The 21,336-nt window shown below is 40.3% G+C and overlaps 1 long non-coding RNA gene across 5 annotated transcripts in view; it reads left to right on the top strand.

Moving 5' to 3' along the window:
* LOC131583640 (uncharacterized) overlaps nucleotides 1-21,336 on the top strand; it is a 71,167-nt gene that overhangs the window by 32,157 nt on the left and 17,674 nt on the right. For 2 of the 5 annotated variants that reach the window (XR_009278552.1, XR_009278548.1), the window contains exons 1-6: nucleotides 2,412-2,465; nucleotides 3,842-3,959; nucleotides 5,601-5,730; nucleotides 6,721-6,782; nucleotides 11,574-11,851; nucleotides 14,108-14,186. This is a non-coding gene — a long non-coding RNA (uncharacterized LOC131583640). Of the gene's footprint in view, nucleotides 1-2,342; nucleotides 2,466-3,841; nucleotides 3,960-5,600; nucleotides 5,731-6,720; nucleotides 6,783-11,573; nucleotides 11,852-14,107; nucleotides 14,187-21,336 lie in introns of those variants that run through there. The other 3 variants (XR_009278550.1, XR_009278551.1, XR_009278549.1) reach the window with 2 other exon arrangements.

Genomic DNA, 21,336 nt, shown 5'->3' with positions numbered 1-21,336 from the left:
TTTGGTGAAGCTGGAGCTGTTCTGTTTCTTCCCGTTTAATTATCGCCACTCCTGCTCCCTGGAAGCCCTGAAGTGGATTTGTGTTTCAGTGATAGAATGAGGGCAGCAGTAGAAAGCTACAGAGACTTGGGTTTGTTCTCTGTGGACTTAAAATAAACGACCACACGTTTGATAGGGGAGCTGGTTCTCTCTAGAATTTAAAATTACCTGACAAGAACCTATAGAGCTTAATTTCCTTTAAACTGTTAAATGGGAGTCAGAACATGGGGAGAGTCTGTGGAAGAGGCATTAAATGAAACACTTACCAGCAGAGTACCTACAAATTCGGGAGCTAATAGATTGTTATCTGCCACAATTTAAAATCCTGAGACCAAATAAAATTCAAAATGTGGATTCTTATTCCTGTGTGCAGCATGAACAGTCTTTGCTAAAACGTTCTACGCATAATTTAATGTTCATCCTTTTAACTTTGAAGGCATATTGCCAAAGAATTACTCATACAGTTAAAGACAAAAAAAAACCTAAAAATCAGTGAATGTAGCCCATAAATAAGCTACACAGAATTACTTCCCTTTCCAGATTTTTCAACAAATGATAAAGGATATACTCTTCAAAAATGCATTTAATAAAAAGAATCTTTTCAAATAATTTCTCATGCATTCAGCTCTGGCTTTTAATGACTGCTGCAGTAAGCTTAGGAAATTGCTTTCACTCTATTTTAAGAGCATTTTTACCTAAGTGTTCTTACTGTAAATTTCTCTTGGTGCCTTTGATCCTGCTGGGTGGCACTTGGTGGTTTAGGTGGAAATAAAGCACTGGTGTTGGAAGCGAGGTCAGTCAAGGGAGAGCTGTCAGCAGTGGTGTTTGTTATAATTAATGTGATTTGGGACTGTGGATGACAAGCAAGGTATCATAATTAAACCATTCCTTGCAAATTGTTGAAGCTGTTTATTCAGTAAATTGTGTTTTTCTTCATGATAGAGGATTCATCATTGGACATCCAGTTGTGCTTGGACTGAAAGTTAATTTGTGAACTTGTTTTTATCATTAAACAGAGCTGAGGCATTCACAGCATTAAAATATGTTTTTTTAAATTTTTTTACTTTGTCTCACATTTTACTATTCCTCTAAAATGACACTTCCATTACTGATTACAGTAGGTTTGGGGCTAAATTTTGTGCTACTATTCATGAAACCACTTTAAACACATTCAAAAGTGAATTTCAATGAACAATCCCCAAAATGTAAATCCCCTTTTCTTTTAGGGGCTAAGAAGATCCCTGACAAAGATGTCAGTGTTTGTGGGTGCTGTGGGAGTGGATTATCCTTGGCATTGGGAAGTGCTTCCCAATGTGAGAAGAGAAACCGTGATTGAAACCTGATATCTCCAAAAACTCAACAGAGATTGGAAAAGAACTGATACTACACATGTTGTAAAAATAATGGGTGAATAATGAATATTATTGACTTCATTGAATTTAATTTAGGTGTAAGGGAGATCTTAAGCACATGAATAAAAATAGTTTCTTCATGGAGAGAAAAGCAGCAAAATAGAGGAAATGGTTTCTCTGTGTCTCCCCATTAAGAGCTCTGAAAGAATTTAAGATTGGTGCAAAGAGACAGTAATTCTGAAACACAAAGCTTAAATAATTTCCAAAGCCTACACATTTCTCAAGTTTTGCTGTAATTCTTCCACAACCACAAAATAGGAGCCTACAGAGGCAAGATATTAAACTACCTTGAAAAATACTAAGCGATGCTCCATATAGTGGGAAGTGAAATAAAACTGCAATATAGAAATTCTGTATTGGCTGAGGTTGGATGTTGCTTTCAAAAGCTGCATAAAATGGAAGCCATTAGCTTCTATTTGCATTTAAGCAGTGGAGTTGTAAAACCAGAATGATATAAAATTGTAAATTATAATCAGGCAGGTAATGTTACACATTAGAGGAAGATGGTTCAGTTTGAGTATAATGTTTGGAGGAGATGTTTTAAAGAAGTATTCATGGCAAGGGTAATAAAGTATTGGACTGATGAGATATTGAGGCATTCTTGTCAGAGTACAGAGATTGCCCCTGGAAGCAGACATTTATTTTTTTCCACCTGAAATTTACCTTCAGGAGCATGAAAACACGTTCATTCCACTGAAGCATTGCCATTTCTTCCTTCTTCATAGAAACTCATCGTTTCTGTCATTTGTTTGCAGGTATTTCTCAGTGCTTGCTATTATTTACTTGAGAAATCAAGGGAAATCAAAATTCTACATAAATGGTCATTAATACTCACTCGGGTGACAAGCCTCTTTCATTTTTTTCCTCCTTACCCTGTAAAAGTTTTCTTCTAGAAAATGAAGCTCCAAGAATTTGCTTCCTCCAACAGTAATGGGGCTTTTAAGTGAAGATGTGAATGACACGAGCTGCTGGAGGGCTGCCCTGGGGGAGCAGCAGAGCTCCCAGGCACCAGAGGTGGGTGGCACTTGGAGGATGAAATGTTTTTGAAGTAGAATCTTCTTCTAGTTCTGTCTAATCCTGCCCAGTGGGGTTTAGGACAGTTGGTGATCTGATAATTCCGTGTGAGAGTGCCACAGGTGTACCTTTGTCAATCAAAAATAAGGGAATACCTGTGGATATGTTGAGAAGAAAATATTCACAAGGAACTGCTTCGGCTGTGTCAGGCAAATGGGAGAGCTGGGGATGCTCAGCCTGGAGAGGAAAAAGCTCTGGGGAGACCTCAGAGCCCCTTGCAGAGCCTGAAGGGGCTCTGAGAGGGATGGAGAGGAGCCTTGGCCAGGAGCTGCAGTGACAGCAGAGGGGGAATGGCCTGGAGCTGAAGGAGGATGGGTTTAGATCAGAGGTTCAGCACAAATCATTACACAAATCCTTTCCTAAAGGGGTTGGGGGGCTTTGGGACAGGTGCCCAGAGCAGCTGTGGCTGCCCTGGATCCCTGGCAGTGGCCAGGGCCAGGCTGGACAGAGCTGGGACAGGGGGAGGTGTCCCTGCCATGGCTGGGGGAGAAGAGGATGATTGTGAAGGTCCTTTCCAGCCCAAACCATTCCAGGATTCCCTGCCCAGAGCTGCAGTGCAGGGACACTTGGCACTCATCTCTGATTTCCCACAGGCAGCTCAGCAAGAACAGGCTGAGGCCACAAGAGCCACAGGAGAGAGAAAATCAGATTCAGGCAGGAATAAGGGGAAAAAGGGGACTCAGGAGTTCAAACTGTATAAATGATGTTACTGCACTCCCAATTCCAGCTATACTCCAGTTTCCTGCTAATTTTGATGCCAAGTGAATGGGATTAAATCCTTCTTTAAAAGTATCTTCACCAGGACTGACAGTGAAATGTTCCCCTGTGACCAGAGCCAACTGGAAAATCTTTTTGCCAATGATTCAAGTAATATTACCCAAGATAATTAATGAGGTTGGAGTAAAAGAGGTATCTGATTCCTAATAAAAAAAAGTGTTATAGTCCCATTTATTTTATTTTATGTTCATGTTTTATAAGTGCATTCTGAATATGCAATCCATGATTCAAACACTACACTGTTTTTAAGCTGTAAAATCCTACGCAAAGCCAATAAGTACAAAAATATGAATCTTAAAATTATATTCTGATATTTGTGTTACAAACTTGAGAACTGATAGACCTGTTAAACTGAAATATCAGCCTTTCACCAGCAAGCACTAGTAATAAACTGAACTATTTCAGTAACTGTAAACATAATAAAAATCCTCATGATGAATCTCAGAAAAGTTCATTTGATGAAACTCATAACAAATCCAAAGGAATGAATAATTCTGCATTACTGATAAAACCTGGCTAACTTTTTTTTTTTTATCAAGTGTCAAGGAGTTGTGTTTTGCTAAGGAAGGAACACTAAAAAAGTAAAGGTCCAGAGAAAAATCAAGATCTCTGTAACTGAAGTTCACCTGAACTGATAAAAATGCTTCCAAATTGAAGGTATGTTAAGACTGTGCATTTATTCTTATGGCAATATAAGAGCTGCTTAATTATTAGTGTATTTTGGTGGCAGGCCCAGTTGATAAATATAAATTATCTGGATTTCTACTTCAGTTTGACCAAGCAAACTATTTGGGGCTTACAGCTATTTCCTCAGCCTCAGATTGAGAAAGGGGATTAATTTTAAATAGGGTTAAAATTTCAATGTTGAATTGTGTTAGTTGCAACAGAGAAGAAACTTACTTGGTCTATTTAACCTAATTCAAGTGAAGAAAATACTGCAATCCTTTCCTGAGAACACTGGGAGAAGGTGTTTGTAATTCCAAGAGCAAAGTTTCCATGTTGGAGCCAGTTAAATGTTCAGAGGTGCAGCTGTGAAGGAAATGTGCATTAGCCCAGAGGTGCAAATCCCATCTTGGCATCACCCTTCACCCAAGGGCTTCTTTATGCACCAAGTGTGGAACAAGAAATGCTTTTCTTAGCCACACCAGATTAGTGGAAGAAGCAGATGAATCTCACAAGCATTTTCATTACCTTTAACTCTGTTAACATCCATTGTGGATGCACTGATGGGGTCCAGCCAGATGCCTGAATCCTGAAATCCTGAGCACTGTGACTGCTTAAACAGCCTTGCTTTTTCCTTTTGTTGTGTTTTGGTTGGTTTGGTTTGTTTGTTTCTTTATTGTGTTTTGTTTCTTTCAGAAATTGTGCCAAGGTTCTCAACAAATAAATTTAATTCTGGTGATGTTTCATATTCCAGGTGATAATCCAACTTTGACTGTGCAGTAAGACACTGCAGTTGATGCCTCTTCATTTGGGGTGGGAAGGCACCAGTCACTTAAAGCTGGTTCTGGGTCCTGTAGGTTCAAAAACCTTATCCCAGTGAGGCTCCATCAGATGGGTTTGCTGAGCACACCCTCTGTCTTAATTTAACCCAAAAGGGTGATTTAATCCAGATTAAAATACTGAAATGATTTAAATGTGTCTGCTGGTGGGAGCACTCAGGACATTCACAGTTCTCACAGTGAAATAATTTCACTAAAACAGCAAATACCTGTGGATCCTCGGTGTGTTTGGCACCTTTTCCATGTCCAGAGTCAGGAATGAGCAGTGCAGATGTTGCAGGTGCAGGAGTTTGTCTGACAGCAGTGTGGGAGCTCTCTCCGCGTCAGCCTGCTGGGTTTTAATGCATCCCCTGCCGTTCCCATGGTTCAGGTGAAGCCTGGCTTGCTCCAGGTGCTCTGGTCCCAGTGTTCTGGTCCCAGTGTCCCCCTGCAGTGACCTTGGCCAGGCCAGCAGGGTTTGCTGGAGCCCTGCAGCGCTGTCCTGGGCACAGGGTCAGTGCAGGAATCCCCCAGGGCTCACCAGATGTTCTGCATCTGCAGCTGGGTGTGAGGCTGCTGCTTTCCTGCCAGAAGAACGTTCCTTGCTGGATCCTGTGGAGATCTCTGCAAGTGAGCTGCTCATAGATGCAGCTTAATTCTCTTTTAATAGCAGAGATTCAGCTCTTTCTGCTGAGAACAGATTCTCCTTTGGTTTATGTCCTTATTGTATACCTAAATAATTTCCTTCAATTTTAAAGAACAAAACATACTAATAAGGAAATTCCTCCTTTTTTTATGCTTGTATTTGCTTTTCTAGATCTGCTCAGTGTGGGAAATCTGAGGAATTAGGTCTGGACCTGCCTTGGAAATGGAGAGTTGAGATGCCACTCTGTATTCTCTAATAGAGTAACATCTGTCCGCTGATGACAGCCCCATCAAACATTTCTGTGTCTGTTCGCTTCGGTTAAGCAAGTTAAAATTATCAGCAGTGGAATGTTCTTGTTTGTGTTCTTTTTAGCCCTCTGTAGCAAATACTAAATGTGCTCTTCCTTCCTGGAAGCTTGTTGTTGTTCTGTTAATGAGACTTCACACATTAAAGAGCATGGTGGAGCCAGGATGACACACTTGACGTTTTCTTGTTGCTAGGAAGGGATGAATCTGCTGTCTAACGTGTTGATTTTCCTTTTGAATCTATCCAATGTAACCCATTAAAATTTTCCTTCATTTAAACTGTAAAATCAAATTCTCACTTCCTAGAGCCAAAAGCTGGGGCTCATTAATACTCAGAGTGAGCTTAAACCCATAGTTTTATAATTGAATTAACTTAAAAAGGTAAATATACTCATTTTTTTGTAGTTCACAAGAGGTATTTTCCCCCTCCTGTAGCATGTTATCTGCAGCATAATTTAGAGGGTCTGATTGCTTTGCTGCTTTTCCTGAAATGACAGATGATTTTGTGCAAGCTCTCAGTTTTCCTTCCCAATTCCCCAACTTGAGGATTGTCATACCAAGCTTTATTGCCTTTGCAATGAATTTTTTTCCTTGGGAGGTACTATTTTGAGCACAGATTTTCTGTAACAGTGGGAATTATTATCTGTGACTAATAACAATCTCTGTGGAGCTTATTACACAACGAAGACAGATCATGTGCTTGAATATATTCATGTGATCGCTTGCAGCAACGAGAAGCTTAAATTTCTCTAAGTTGCTGCTTTATCAAAAATGATTTTTTTCCCCTGGTGAAATAAGGTTTATTATTACTGCTATTTTAACTCAAGTTCAATAACACTTAGGTGAACTTTCATGCAACAGTCTAGAAAAATGTAAGAATTAATGGTGGTTACTGTGGTCCTTGAACTGCTCTAAGAGAATTTTAATTGTAATTTAAATGGATCTTTCTATAGCTAAACTATGTTTCTAAAATAACATTTCTTCAGAATTGCCCCATAGATGTGCCAACAATAAGATACCAGTAGAGGAGATTTTACTTGGAACCCAGGTAAATAAACCCTTGTTTATTTATTTTCAAGCAGCTGTTATTTGGTATAAATGTTCTGAGAATTACTTATCCTGCTGGGCAGTGTGGAGCTCTCCAGAACATCCAGAGCTTTGCAGGAAGATCAGAGTCAGGATGTTATTTTGTCTGATGTGGCTGAATTTCATTTTCTAATCCCTGTTCAAGTATTTGTGTAGGAGAAAACTTGAAGGCAAGGCAGCCTGTAATAATAAAGAGTACAGGACTGGTGGCTGTGTAAACATGAGCTTTATTAGCTTGTTTTATGTTGATTTTTGTAGGTAACAAGATGATCTTTAAGGTCCTTTCCAAGCCAGGCCATTCTGTGATTCTGTTATGTCAGGCAAATTTGCACAGTAGGCAGATCTGCTTTGGATTTGCTTCTATTAAATCAACCCTGAGGATGTAAAATAAAGTGTAAGTGAACAACAGGAACTTGTTACTCCATAAATGCAGAGCTGAGATTGCAAACCAAGTATCAGCAATGAGAGCCACAAGGGATTTCTGTACTGGACTAATCAAAAAATGAGGATATTGGAGGTGTTGGTTTTCTGTAGAAATTGCATGTGGGGTGGGTTTGGTTTATTTTGGAGGGCCTGGAATAACAAAGAAGTGCTGGCTACTGTTCAGTGACATTTATTAATGACCTTGACAAGCTGGGGAGTTCCTGGGCACTGTCACCTTGCTGGGCACCCAGTGCTGTCCTGGGAGATGGGCACAGGAGTTGTGTGTGAGGGGAGGGGTGAAGGATGGGCACTGCAAGCAAAGCAGGACAAACCATTGGGAAATAAGAAGTATTTTCAGAAACTCTGTGAGGATCTGATTGCTGTTTGAGTTCTGTCACTTCAGAATCTAAACACAGCGTGATTATCAGAATTAAAGTGTTTCTACTGTGGAGAGGGAAACAAGGTCAAAAAGCAGAGTGATTTGAATAGTGCAAGTTAGACAATGATTTTCGAGAAATATTTCATGACACAAAGCTACCAAAAAATGGCAATTGAAGAGGAGGGACCAGGGTTGTAATTGTTGTATTCTTAACTGTGTGAGGTTGTCAAACAGCAGAATAACTTCATTTTAGTGAAACCTGTCCTGTTCTGTCACACTGCTGGGAAGTGCAAGGCAAAGAAAGCCCTTCAGGCCTTGACATTCTATTCCAACGTAGGATGATGATGAGGATGATGAATTCTACCTTGTGGGTTTCCACACTCTGAAGCTTTAAGCCATTCATGGGATCCATATGGAACCAGCAGAGCTGTGCCAAGGCTTGGTCAGGAGGCACCTGCTGGGAGTCACCCTTGCTCCAGCAAAGATCAAATCTGACATCAGCTCCTGCTCCTCAAAGTGACTTTAAAGATGTTGTTATAGGCTTCTTTTCACAGGGGCAGCCACTAAAATAATCATATCTGGAGTGCTACGTTGGTTTGGATGATTTTTTTTTTAAATACTCCTTCAGTTGCCTTGATTGAGAAGTCTCTGGGGAATGACTGATACATCTTGTCAAGCTAAGATGAATTTTAGCTGCATTAATGCCAGACTGATGCCTTCATCCTGCTTGTCCTGCCCCAGGTGCTTGAAATTTAAGAAATTTGTCTACTCTCACAAGAAAGTGTCTGTGGACTTGCAGTGCTACCAGAGATGACAGCAGCAAAAACTTGTTTTGACTTTGTGGGACACAGATGAGGGGGAAGGCCCAGGGGGATTTGTCTCCTCATAAATGCCTTGCAGACTTGTACTGGTTATGAATTTAGGAGGGAGACTGCTCTGGCACCCTTATGGGAGAGTTTCATTTATTATGAGCTATTTTGATAAATTACTCATTGATGCCCTGAGAGTATTTTCTCTGATCTGTGTCTGTTCTTTTGTATTGTTCTAATTATTTATTTTAACTTCCTTTTGTCTATAAATCCTCAAAATGATAACACACATTTCATCCATATGCATTTTTAATTCTTTATCCCATGGACTGATAAATAATTATATTGTCAAATCCTGCTTGTGTTAGTGTTTTTGAGCTGGTGGGAGTACTTTGGATAGCTCATTAAACTTAATATATAGGAAAATTTATTATAGATAAGGAGAACAATTACCAGAAACTACATTATGAAATGTTTGTCAAAATTGAGTAGCTTAAATATTGATGAGGTCAAACAGAAGGATCAATGACAGTTACTGAGCTGGATTCTGGAGCAGCAGAATACAATTTCATTTAGCATCACAGTGTCTCTCCCACATCCCTACATAAATCATGGAGCTCATTTGAATATATTGGCTTTATGTCTAGGAAACCTCACAAAATTCTGAGAAACCTGGTGAGTTTATAGAGCCAATACTTCCCTGAGAGGCCCAAGACCCAACAAGAGCATTCCTGCTGTGTTCCACACTGGTGGGATCAGCAGTGATTGCAGCTCCTGTGGTTTTGTGGGGGTTTTCTTGTTCCCCTTCCTAATGTAGCCTTAAAACAGAAGTCAGCTTTTGTATTTGATAAATTAGTCCTACAGCTCTGAAACTCTTGGCTCAATCAATGTGCTTGTTCCTCTCCACAGTTTTGTTGTTTTCCTCGTGTTTTGCAGAGGTAAACTGCAATTCTGCAAGGGAGGAATTCCCACCTCCCCTGCCCCCAGCCCTGCAAATGCCTCAGCTGGGCTCAGGTGAGGGTTTGTCCCCTCATCTGCTACCTGCACTTCTGGATTTCTAGTTTATTGTCATTTTTACTCACTTTATTTACATTTTTACTTATTATACCTGACAGCAAGATCTTAATTTGAACTAAAACACGCACTTGGCATTGCAGGTATCCAGTGTGTTCAGTTTTAAGGCTGCAGGCACCAGGTGGCTGGGTAGCTCTGAGATGTCTCAAGTGTCCTCTTTGGGTACAATGATGTAGTTTGGACTTTTTCTACACTGGCACGCCCAAGAATGAAAAGACCAAATATTGTTTTATACAAATATGCTTTAAAGAAGTTTTAAACTCCCCCAGGGTGTGCAGCTGGGGAGTCTGGTGCAGTCCCTGTGGCTGGGTGTGTGGAGGGATGAGAACTGCGAAAGCAGAGAACACTGGAAATGCATTTCTGCATCCTCTTCCAGCACCACCCACCCCCCCAGAGGAAAAAAATATAACCCTGTTTCCATGGAAAAATCAACATGACAGAGGGACTGCTGGATAGCCAATACCATTTTTTAAAATCCAATTGGTTGCAGCTGTACTGAGAGGCAACAAATGTTTTGCTGCCTTTGCTGCCAAATAATAGATTATATTTGGAAGCATAAAACTAATGAAAAAATAGAGTTGAGAAACAGAGTGATTGCAAAGCTTCAGGCATAAGAAAAGAAACTGTTAGCTGGCTTTGTAAAGCAAGCCCCAAAAATTTAGGGTGTTTTTTCTTTTTTTTTAGACACGGTGTAAAGTTATATATAATGTTATTTCCTGAAGATGCAGTTTTTGGTGTAAAGTTTATATATAATGTTATTTCCTGAAGATGCAGTTTTTGGTGTAAAGTTATAAATGATGCTGCTTCCTGAAGATGCAGTTTTTGGTGTAAAGTTATAAATGCTGTTTCCTGAAGATGCAGTTTTTGGTGTAAAGTTATATATAATGTTATTTCCTGAAGATGCTGTAAAGTTATATATAATGTTGTTTCCTGAAGATGCAGTTTTTGGTGTAAAGTTATATATAATGTTGTTTCCTGAAGATGCAGTTTTTTGGTGTAAAGTTATAAATGTTGTTTTGTGAAAATGCAGTTTTTGGTGTAAAGTTATAAATGTTGTTTCCTGAAGATGCAGTTTTTGGTGTAAAGTTATAAATAATGTTATTTCCTGAAGATGCTGTAAAGTTATATATAATGTTGTTTCCTGAAGATGCAGTTTTTGGTGTAAAGTTATAAATGCTGTTTCCTGAAGATGCAGTTTTTGGTGTAAAGTTATAAATAATGTTGTTTCCTGAAGATGCAGTTTTTTGGTGTAAAGTTATAAATGTTGTTTTGTGAAAATGCAGTTTTTGGTGTAAAGTTATATATAATGTTATTTCCTGAAGATGCTGTAAAGTTATATATAATGTTGTTTCCTGAAGATGCAGTTTTTGGTGTAAAGTTATATATAATGTTGTTTCCTGAGATGCAGTTTTTGGTGTAAAGTTATAAATAATGTTGTTTCCTGAAGATGCAGTTTTTGGTGTAAAGTTATAAATGCTGTTTCCTGAAGATGCAGTTTTTGGTGTAACGTTATAAATGCTGTTTCCTGAGATGCAGTTTTTGGTGTAAAGTTATAAATGCTGTTTCCTGAGATGCAGTTTTTCACCGTGGCAGTGATGCCAAGCTTCCTGCTCGCTGCTGGCTGTAATTTTTCCAGCTACCAGCAGCAGCCATCTGCTTGGGGAGTCACTGAGCCAGGCTGGGGTGCAGGAGGGCAGCGAGGTGGGAGAGGAGGGAGGGGAATTGTCCTGGAATTGTCCTGGAATTGGAACTGCCCTGGCTGAGCTCACTGTGTGCCCTGCAGGGCTTGGCATGTGGGACACACCTGCCTTGGGGCCCAGCAGAGCATCAGCAGCTCTTACACCTCTGGTGACTTTAGCACAGGTGACCAAATGGCTCTGTTTCATTACCTGAAGTGATTAAATATGAGAATCAAAAAAGGAAAACTGTTATTCTCTCAAGCTCCTCGTAATCCCACGTGGAAGTTAAGTGTGTGCCATTAAATCTTGTTAGAGCAAACAATCAGCTTTATTTACTTTTCAGTCACTTGCCCATTGCCATGACAGAAGGATTGATTTGTATCTTTTAGAGATCCATAAGTGCAGACTGGAGCTCCAGTGGCACGGGTGGATGGAAGCACTTCTGTAAGAATGGGTAAATGCAATCAATAATGCCACCTGACATCCAGGAGAGAGGAAATATCTTTACAACATCAAGCAATGCGATCTGATCCATGTTTGGGGTATTGGGAGACTCATCAAATATCTGTGCAACAAGCAGGAATTGATTTTACAGTCCCTGCCCACCTGATGTGAATGTGTGTGTGCATCACTGAGGAGCATTCATGCAAACTTTGCTGAGCTGCTGGTAAGATTTTACTAAAACATTCTGTAGTTCACTTTTTTTTTACAGCTTGTTGGTGATGAATGATTTAGGAATTTAAATCCTCACCTTTAGAATTCACCATCTGTTACTGATGTCTCCTTTAGCAGCTTAACTCAGTATAATTCAGATTGCAGTTACCTCTGACCCAAGAGCTGTGCATGACTACTCCAGTAGTATCCTTAAAAAGCCTTGTTTTATTTTCTATTGGGAACATGTGCATCAGGCACTGGTAGAATGAGAAATTAACTTTAGAGATCTGCAGTGCCTGGGAGTTTGGAGGTCAAAGCTGCAGCTTTCTGTTGGCTCCAAACAAAGCCCCTTTCCTCATCAGCATCTGTGGACAAGCTGATTTTGCAGCATGGTTTTAGGGGGTTCAATAGAGTAAACACACACTTTCCTCCATCAAAATGCAGCATGTTTTACACCAGATGTTGTTGGGTATCATGAAACACTTGTTTATATAAATAAAATACATATTCATGGGAAAATGTGCTGCTTTCACACTTTTAAAAGCTGGTGTATACCTGGATTCTAAAGCTTATATTGCTCCTAATATATACAAGTTGTATAAAACAATTGTAAATTGTGTAAAGTAGATATATTCAAAAGAGCAGAATGATAAACAGAATTCTGAGACTTCTTGTTTTTGTTTTTCACATGGACACCTTTGAGTATGGACATTGTGCTGGATTTTTCATTTTGGACACGGCACTTCCTAAACTAAAATTCAGATGTTGAAAGCTTGCAAATACTTGATTTGTGAACTATTAATAGTATGTTTTGGAATCAATTCAATTCTACTTAGTGAGTGTTCACATAAATTTGGATTAGTTTAGCAATATTTTAATTTTTTCAAAGGTCTCCTTGGCCCTGCTGCTATGGGGTTTTCAGGCACAAATAGTCCTGAAGGTGCAGGTGTTCAGCAGATGGAATAAAGCTGCCATAAAAGTGCAGGTGTGCACAGCAGGTTTGTCAAGTGAGGCTTCTGTAAAACATGACAAAAAAACCTGTTTTTCTGGGAGTTGAGAGGGAATTGATGCTGTGGCTCTCTGGCTGTGCCATTATTTCAGGGATGCTGGCTCTCTCTGCCCCGTGGTCCTGGCTCAGTGCAGAGCCTGGCTGCAGCTCTCACCCCATCTCTGCTGCAGCAGAGCTCACCTGGGGAGCTCTGGGTCATACCTGGAGTTTTATCTTTCGTGTTACTCCTATTTGTGGAGTTTTGAGCTCCATATGAAGTGTCAGTGAGCTCCCTTCACAGAGTGGGCACAAGAAAAATTCCTTTTCTAGGCTGTAAGGAGAACCCTTACAAGCTTCAGGCCCAAAAGCAGAAACAATGTGGACTGAAGAGAAAAAACAAGGATGGGACTCCACAACCTGAAGCTGTAATTGGACAATTAACGTTGCAATTTGTCAGTGATTGGCAATTAACATATGCAAATGAGCCTAAACTCATAAAAATGTGAGACCTCGTGACCAGTCGTGCATTTTGTGACCATTTTCAGGTCCAGCCCTTGGGGTTCTGTACTGCATTGGTTCCTAACTCTGAGCTGCAGATAAAGTGTCAGCCAGTTCTCTCCCAGCTCAGGCACTCACAACAATCCTTTCCCAGCCCAGAACCAAGGACAAAAAGCACAACCAGCCCCAGATTGAGGAGAGAGATCTGGGAGGATGGGACTGCATCAGCTGAGGCTGGAATTGCACAATTCACCCCAAGGTGGAAATGGAACAAAACTCACAAAAGTGTGAAACTCGTGAGCCCTGGCCAGGCTCTTGCACTGCCCAAGGTGCAGCCTTTGAAGGGTTTTAGAAGGGTTGAGAGATGGAATGGGACCTCAAAATAAAACATTTTAATAATAATTAGCCCGATAATAATTGGGCTGCAATTTGGCCTCTGTTTTTTGCTGATGTTCCTGCAGGTTTTATTGGTTAAAATCTGCTCCTCAGTGTTGTGCTGCTTTTTCTATCCCTGGCATGTGAGTCCTGAGGCCAACACCCCTTGGAGGTGCAGGAGAAATGGTGAAAATGTTCAAGCACAAATTATTTTTATTTTTTTTTGTACTTCTCCTTCTGTAAGGACCTCAAAAAGCCAATTTTCCTGCCCACACAGTGTTGTTTTTCTGAGCTTGCTTTCAGTTGAAAGGGACATTCTGTGGGAATTTCACTTTTGTTCGTGTGTCTGCTCTCTGCAGTGACTTTATTGACCACATAAAGAATGATGATTTCTATTTTTTTTCCCAGTAGTTCCTTCAAGAGACTCTTCTGAAGCCTGGTTTGATTTGGAGGGGGAAAAGGGGTCAAGATAACAGAAAACTTCCAGGTAAGTAAGCAAATGTTCTTGCTTGCAATAACATTCCTCTTGAATTTCTCCTGATTTAATAAAGACCTGGGGTATTTTTTTTGTATCTCCTGAATTTAATAGATATTTTTAATTAATTTATTAAGCAGCTCTCATAGTTTAAACTGTGAACCTGTTTCCCTGGCAGAATGTAAGGAAATGAGGCACTCTTAATGTTTTGGGATGAGTTGGAAATTCACCTTAGAGTTCAATGACTTGAACCCATAGATGAGATGTGGGCATTTTTTTCACTATTAGTTCATGTTCTTCCATCATTCCAGCTCTCCAATTAAGCTTGTAAAAAATATTCCCTGGTACGGAAAAAAACCTGAGCGATTCAGGCATTTGGGAGGGTTGTGGAAACACCTTTTTATTTAAACTGCATTTTTTCCCCTTCCCACATCCTCCAGTACAGCTGCTCAAAGGTCTCTGTCCAAATATATAATGGAAACAAATTGCCAAAGCACACCATAAACTGTTTTTTTTTGCCTGGGGGCTGTGAGAGATGAGTGTTGAGCATCCTGAGAGTGAATGTTTGTCAGGAATAGCAGAGAGCAGAGTCAGTGCAGAGCAGCCCATGATGGTGCTGAGGGTCACAAGAGAGCTCTGCCCTGGGCAGGTCTGCTCCAGAGCTCTCCTCACACCAATGAAAATGCTCATGGCAACACACAGACGTGTGGCTTTGAGATCTTTGTTTTAAGAAATCCTTCTTTTGTCTGTTTTTGGTCTTGCAAGTCGGGTACCAGCAGCTCCTGGAGATGGTTTTGGCCACTGAGCAGCAGATCCATCTGTTCTCCTGTTTTCCAGGCAGACAGGAATATCTGCCAGGCCAGCCCTGAGCCAGGCAGAAGCTGTGGCAATATGGAACAGAATTTGGTTTCATGTTAGCAGGCCTTTCAGGAGCTTTATTGACTCCATTTCTCTCTTGTGCTAAGTTAATCCATGCAGCTTCCAGCTGATCTGGAGTGATGAGTGCTTTTGTCTGCAAAATGTTCTCCAGACACATTCCTGGGGCTGCCAATAAACAGAAGCACAGGTGAAAAGTGTGACTGCTGAAGGAAAAGAGTGGGTGAAAAGGTGATTGTTAAAGGTTGGAGCCCCAGAGAAAAGATTGAACAAAAATCCAAATCAGTTTAAAAGCAGATTGAGACCAACACTGGGGGAAAATAACCACTTCCAATTTCCAAAAGGATGCCAATATCTTACAGATACTCCGTGAGAGGACTTGGCCAATCAAAGTTCTGGGAGCAGAAAATCCCATTGTTCACAAAATTAGTTTGTCATCCAAACTTCTGGATATTGAACATTGTCATCCTCATTCAAAGCTGAAAACTTTGTGCATTAATTATGAAATAAATCTTGCTTCAGTGTTGTAAGTAGCACTTCAATACTGTCACCATCTCCAGGCAGAGGACCCTGCAACAGAGCAGGTTAAATTGAGATAATCCAAGTTTACTGTGCCCAAAACTGGGCCTTACAGGTTAAAATGAGATAATCCAAGTTTATTGTGCCCAAAGCAGGGCCTTACAGATTAAAATGAGATAATCCAAGTTTACTGTGCCCAAAACTGGGCCTTACAGATTAAAATGAGATAATCCAAGTTTACTGTGCCCAAAGCAGGGCCTTACAGATTAAAATGAGATAATCCAAATTTACTGTGCCCAAAGCAGGGCCTTACAGATTTAAATGAGATAATCCAAGTTTATTGTGACCAAAGTAGGGCCTTACAGAAACCTTTGAGCAGCAGGTTTGGATCTTTGGTGTTTGCTGCTGATGCCACCTCTGTCACCTTTTACCAGTTCCACCATTTTAGAGAAATATTCATAATAATGAATGTTATTATGGGAATAATAATAATAATAATGAAGTGATAAATGGGAATTCCTCCCTTCCTGGCCCCTTCCAGCACTTAATAGTGAACCAGATAACTGCTTTACAGTAGGAGATTAACAGAAAATATGAACTACTTCTGACCCACAGGTTCATACTAATATTTCAGAAAACTTCCAGAATTAACAGCATCATTTGTATAAAGATCTGACAGGAAAAGAATTTGTTTATTGTGTAGAAAAATTGCATGTAGAAAATACATCTTTTGTGGCCTTGTTTCTTAATATACACATAAAAAATTTCTATTTCACTGTCTTGGTTGCTTTGAGCAACATGATTAAACTAGAATTTTGCATATCAAAACTGTAACTTTTACAGTGTTTGGAGGGATGAGGTGAAAAATGTGCAAGTCAAACCTATCTGCCTTGGACTATGGGGAACAAATAGATATTACAGAAGTAATTGATAAATTGGGCTGCTCATTTGGATTAGTGACAAATGACAGCTGAGTGGGAATCACTGCAATAAATCCAGAGGGACACTGTTCAAAATACCGTCCTTTACTGTGAAGGCTTTATCAATTTCTCTGTATTTAGATATAACGCTGAATAAAACCAATCTATATTTGTAACCTTGGGTTAGAAGCATAGAGATAGTGCTGTTGTCACCATTTAATCCTGGTAATGCCCACACAGCCAGAATCTGATGTGGCCAGAGCCTTGAGATGTGTCTGTTCAGCTCTTTCCTGCTGGAAAGATCCTCACAATATATGAGATGGAGCACAACAAATCTTCCTCTCTGTCTTCTGCTCCTCCTCCTGCACCCTGGCAGGACATGTCCTTGCTCCAGGCCTGGTTTCAATCAACTTTTTCATTTTGGAAGCAGCAGCAGAGTTCCCAGAGCCTGGTGTAGTCCCAGGGAATTTTCCTGCTCCCTGCTCTGGGGTGTGTGCTTTCCCCACCTTTCCCAGCAAGGGAAAGGCACAGTCCCTCCCCAAGCTGCAGGTTCTCAGCACCACGTTGTGCCTTTCTTTCCCAGCAGAAGAATCAGAAATGAGAGTTTCTGGCACTTTATTATTCATTTGTTTCCCTGGAACAGCTGTAACCCTGGAGCTCCTGTGTCCTTCTCTTGGGATGGAACACAGACACAGAACAAACTGTCCTGCTTTGGCCCATTTCAACATGAATCCATCCTCTGCTCAGCAGCAAGAGCTGCAGAAATATCCAATGAATGGCAGGGGTCAGATATTGGAGGTGAATTTGAAACAAAAGGAATCTGGAAACTAACCAGGCATTGCACAAACAGCAATTTGAGATGAATCTTTTTCTCTTCTAAAGGAAAAGAGAGACCCTGTCTGCAGGGAGAGCCCAGCCTCGCTGCATGATGGGTTTGAACCAGAATGGAGAGAAGAGAGGAAATCCTCAGGGTGTGCTCTGGCAGAATTAAGAAATAAATATAAAAATATCCTGGGTGGGAATACTTTTCTCTGTTACAAATGGTTTGAAACATTCTTAGGGTTTTTGGCCAACTTAATACATAATCCTTTAACTATGATGTCCTTGGCAAAGAATGTGCTTCAGCTTCTGTCTTGTTAGAAGATGCTGCTCCTTTCAAAACTGATTTATTTTAGTTTGGTGTGGTACTTTGGTTTGGATGCAGTGCAGGGGTGTTTGTGGTGGTGCTGGGTTATGGTTGGACCAGATGGTCTTTAAGTTCTTTGAACCTTGTTGATTCCATGGTTTGTAATCTGTGAGTGATGCACAATGACTTTATAATTGTGTGCAGCAGTGCCCTGAATGGCAGAACCCTACATTAATGCTAGCTGTGGGTTTAGTAGCTGCCTTATTATTTATGGAATATCAGCTTTTAATACTGTGTTGCTTAATCCAGAAATCTTGTGGTTTTTCCAATGGATTAATCCAGAAGTTTTGTGGTTTTTCCAATGGATTAATCCAGAAGTTTTGTGGTTTTTCTAATGGATTAATCCAGAAGTCTTGTGCTTTTTCCAATTGATTAATCCAGAAGTCTCATGGGTTTTCTAATGGATAAATCCAGAAGTCTCATGGTTTTTCCAATGGATTAATTCAGAAATCTCGTGGTTTTTCCAATGGATTAATCCAGGAGTCTTGTGCTTTTTCTAATGGATTAATCCAGAAGTCTTGTGGTTTTTCCAATGGATTAATCCAGAAGTCTCTTGTATTTTCCAGTGGATTCCACCTTGGGGCTGCAGTTACAGAGGGACAGTCAGGCCCATCAGGAGGGTTCTGTGTTATTTGGGCTGAAGCTGCACCTCAGGACTGATGAACCCTCCCAGGTCTCTCCCAAAGAGAAAAAGTCTCTGAAAGCAAATGGACAGCACAAACAGGCAGGGTTAAACCAGTATAATTCTTTAACTCCCAAAAGGATCATGAGGAATGATGTTTTTACTCTAAAGAAGTGGGAGCTCAGTTGGAAAGGAGTTGTTGCAGTTTTAGAGACGGGAGTGTTTGTGTGCTGATGTCAACACAACAAAAGGTCTCCAGTCACAACAATGAAAAATCCCACTGGCACTGTTGTCTCAGTTTTGCATTAGCATCTTGGCTCATCATTCAGGGATCTGGAGCAGAGAATAATAGTTTTCTCCTTTGAGTTAAGGTTAAAGAGCAAATTCTCAACACAAATGTTTCATATAAAATTGTTTTGGTTCTGGTAAATCTGAGAATAAACAAATCCTATCTCTAGTGCAGTGCCTGTAAATAATTTATTTGAAAGCATTTACACAATCAGAAAAAAACAGGGCTGAAGGAGGAGGTCATCTAATCCATTGAACTCTCTGCTTAAAAATCTCACTGCAGTACCAGAAACTATTTCATTAGAGTGGTGTGATGCAGTTCTGCACTAACTTACAGTGAAGAATTGCCTACTTCTAATTCATTTCCCTGTCAGCAGGGAAAAGTCACCAATTTAGTCCTGTTCTGTGGGGTTCTCCTTTTTCTCCTTTCACCTTGCTGGGAGTTTTTGTTCCATTCTGAAGTTTGTTTAACAGTAATTTCAATCTAAAACCTTTTATATCCGCTGGTATTTGACTGTTTGGAGTGATTTGTGTGGGTGATTTTGTGTATCTGTGCTCACCTCCTGTTGGTTTCCATTTTGAATTAATTATTTTGATTATTTTTGTCCTATCAGGGCAGTCCAGTGCCAAGCCACCCTTTTGGAAAATGATGCACCTTGTGTGTTTAGCTGTCAATTACAACCACTCCTCTGGAGCTGTGTTAGGAGTAAAGATGGAAGTGATTTTAGCTGAACAAAGGGAAGATGGAAGAGGTTTTGGAAGGTGTGAGTATGCTCAGGGTGTTTGCTGTGAGGGGAGAAGGCACCATAAATAGGTTAATGTGTGCTGCTCCTACTGCATCACCCAGGAAAAGCAGGGTTATGGTAGAAAACTGCTCAATATGTATAAAACTCCAACAAATGGGTTTTTTTTTTTTGTCTTTAAGACTGGTGCAAGTTGAAAACTTGCTGAGCAAAAATGTTTAGAAATGAAGGCAGTGGGGCTGGCAGGAGCATCGCTGCTGGAATCAATAATAAAAGGATAATCTGTCTTTCTTTGTGGTACACAAAGCAATAATCTGTTGTTCAGATTGATTAAACGCCTCAACTCTGCTTCGATTATGAATCAATCTCCAAACCAGCTTCTTGTGAGTACAATACAAAGTGCTGGAGATGCTGGATAGTGGTGCTGGTGATCAGAGCAGGAGGGTGGGGGAGTCTTTTCTCCATCATGGGAAGAAAACGGAGCTGAGCTGAGGCAGAGGCTTTGTGTGGATGGGTTTTTGTTGATTTACCGTGAGACTGCAGAATTCTTAACAAGGATCAAAAAGTTGGGTCTACACAGCTCAGGGTGATTTTGATCTCTGATTGACAAATGTAGGAAGTGCCATTGACCAGACAGAGAAAGAATGTAAAACATGAGAACCAAGCTTGGCTAGGAGAAACCTGGCCAGTTACCTTGTGGAAACGTGCTGGTGTCTGGTGTATTCCTTGCTCTGATAATTTATTTAATTTCTTTCTTACACTAAAGCTTTTTTGAGCTGTGGGCTAGCCTAGGCTTTCAGCTTTAGAGCTTTTTAAGTCATGAGAAAGAACCCACTCCTTCCTATGTGTTTTGCAGCCTGTGCCTGGGGTCACGTTATTGCCAAAGTGGTTTGTTGACTTTCCTGGTAGGTTGGGTGTTGGTTTAAAAGGCAGTGCCAAGAGTTAAAATTTAACTTGTCTAAATGGCTCTTTACTGTCTGAAAGGGGGAATTTGGGTTTGTCTTTTTTTCTTTTTTAACTTCTGTGAAAGGTTCTAATATCCCTGTTTGAGTGAAATTTATGGATCATGCTGTATGAAAGGAAAATTAAGGCCCTGAGCAGTAACCTTGAATTTGTCTTTCCTTTGAGTCCAGAGCTGGACTAAATGACTTCCAGAGGGTCCATTTGGGCTTCTCTCATTCACTTTGGCCATCCCAGCCCTGCAGGACTGGGAGGAAATCAATTATTCTCCCTGCTGGGAACAGCTCCATCCTCAGTGCCCTCTCTCTGAGGGTTTGCACACATGCCACAAATCCATGTTTGTTTTGTTCCATTCTTACAGGCTGTGGTTTGCAAACTCCTGCTGGATATTCAGAAAAATCTTCACCTTTTGAGCAGTACTGACCTGCACGATTAATGATGGATTGTGCTGATAATATACATTGAATTGCATTTTCTATCTTTTTTTCCAGTTGTGCTCGAGGTTTAGATTTTGGGGGTTTTTTGTTTGTTTGTTGGTTTGGGGTGTTTTTTTAATGGCAGGATGAAATAATGAAGCTGATGATAAAAGTGCCTATAAAAATTCTGGCAAATTTATTACAGAACAACATGGCTTGATTTCTTATTTTTCTATCCATCTGGTCATTAGGCCTTTCCAACTGTCAGTGTCTAATATAATCTCCTTTAATAGCAGCATATAATTAGCTTTATGCTGATCAGAGGCATTTGGGATGGTGGTGGCAACATTCAAATCCGAATATCAAAATCCCAGAGAAGATAACTCAAAGAGACATATGTCCAATCCAGCATTTATGACTTTTAGTCCTAAAGTCTGCAACTGGTGATTTAGGCATGTGAGCTTTGAACTGTGGTATGGAAATCCATCAATTAAGAATCCTCAGGGGTTCTGGCAGCCAAGTGCAGATGTCTCTCCAAATGGTAACGTGGTCATATGTCACTTTTCCCCTCCCTGTTATTACTTTAGATATTTAATTTCTTCTTACTTGTCCAGCTTCTTATTAAAAAAAAG

Source organism: Poecile atricapillus, chromosome 12, assembly GCF_030490865.1.
Source record: "Poecile atricapillus isolate bPoeAtr1 chromosome 12, bPoeAtr1.hap1, whole genome shotgun sequence".
Classification (NCBI taxonomy): domain Eukaryota; kingdom Metazoa; phylum Chordata; class Aves; order Passeriformes; family Paridae; genus Poecile; species Poecile atricapillus.
The sequence above is the reverse complement of the archived record's forward strand: the minus strand, read 5'-3'. Positions and strand labels throughout refer to the sequence as shown.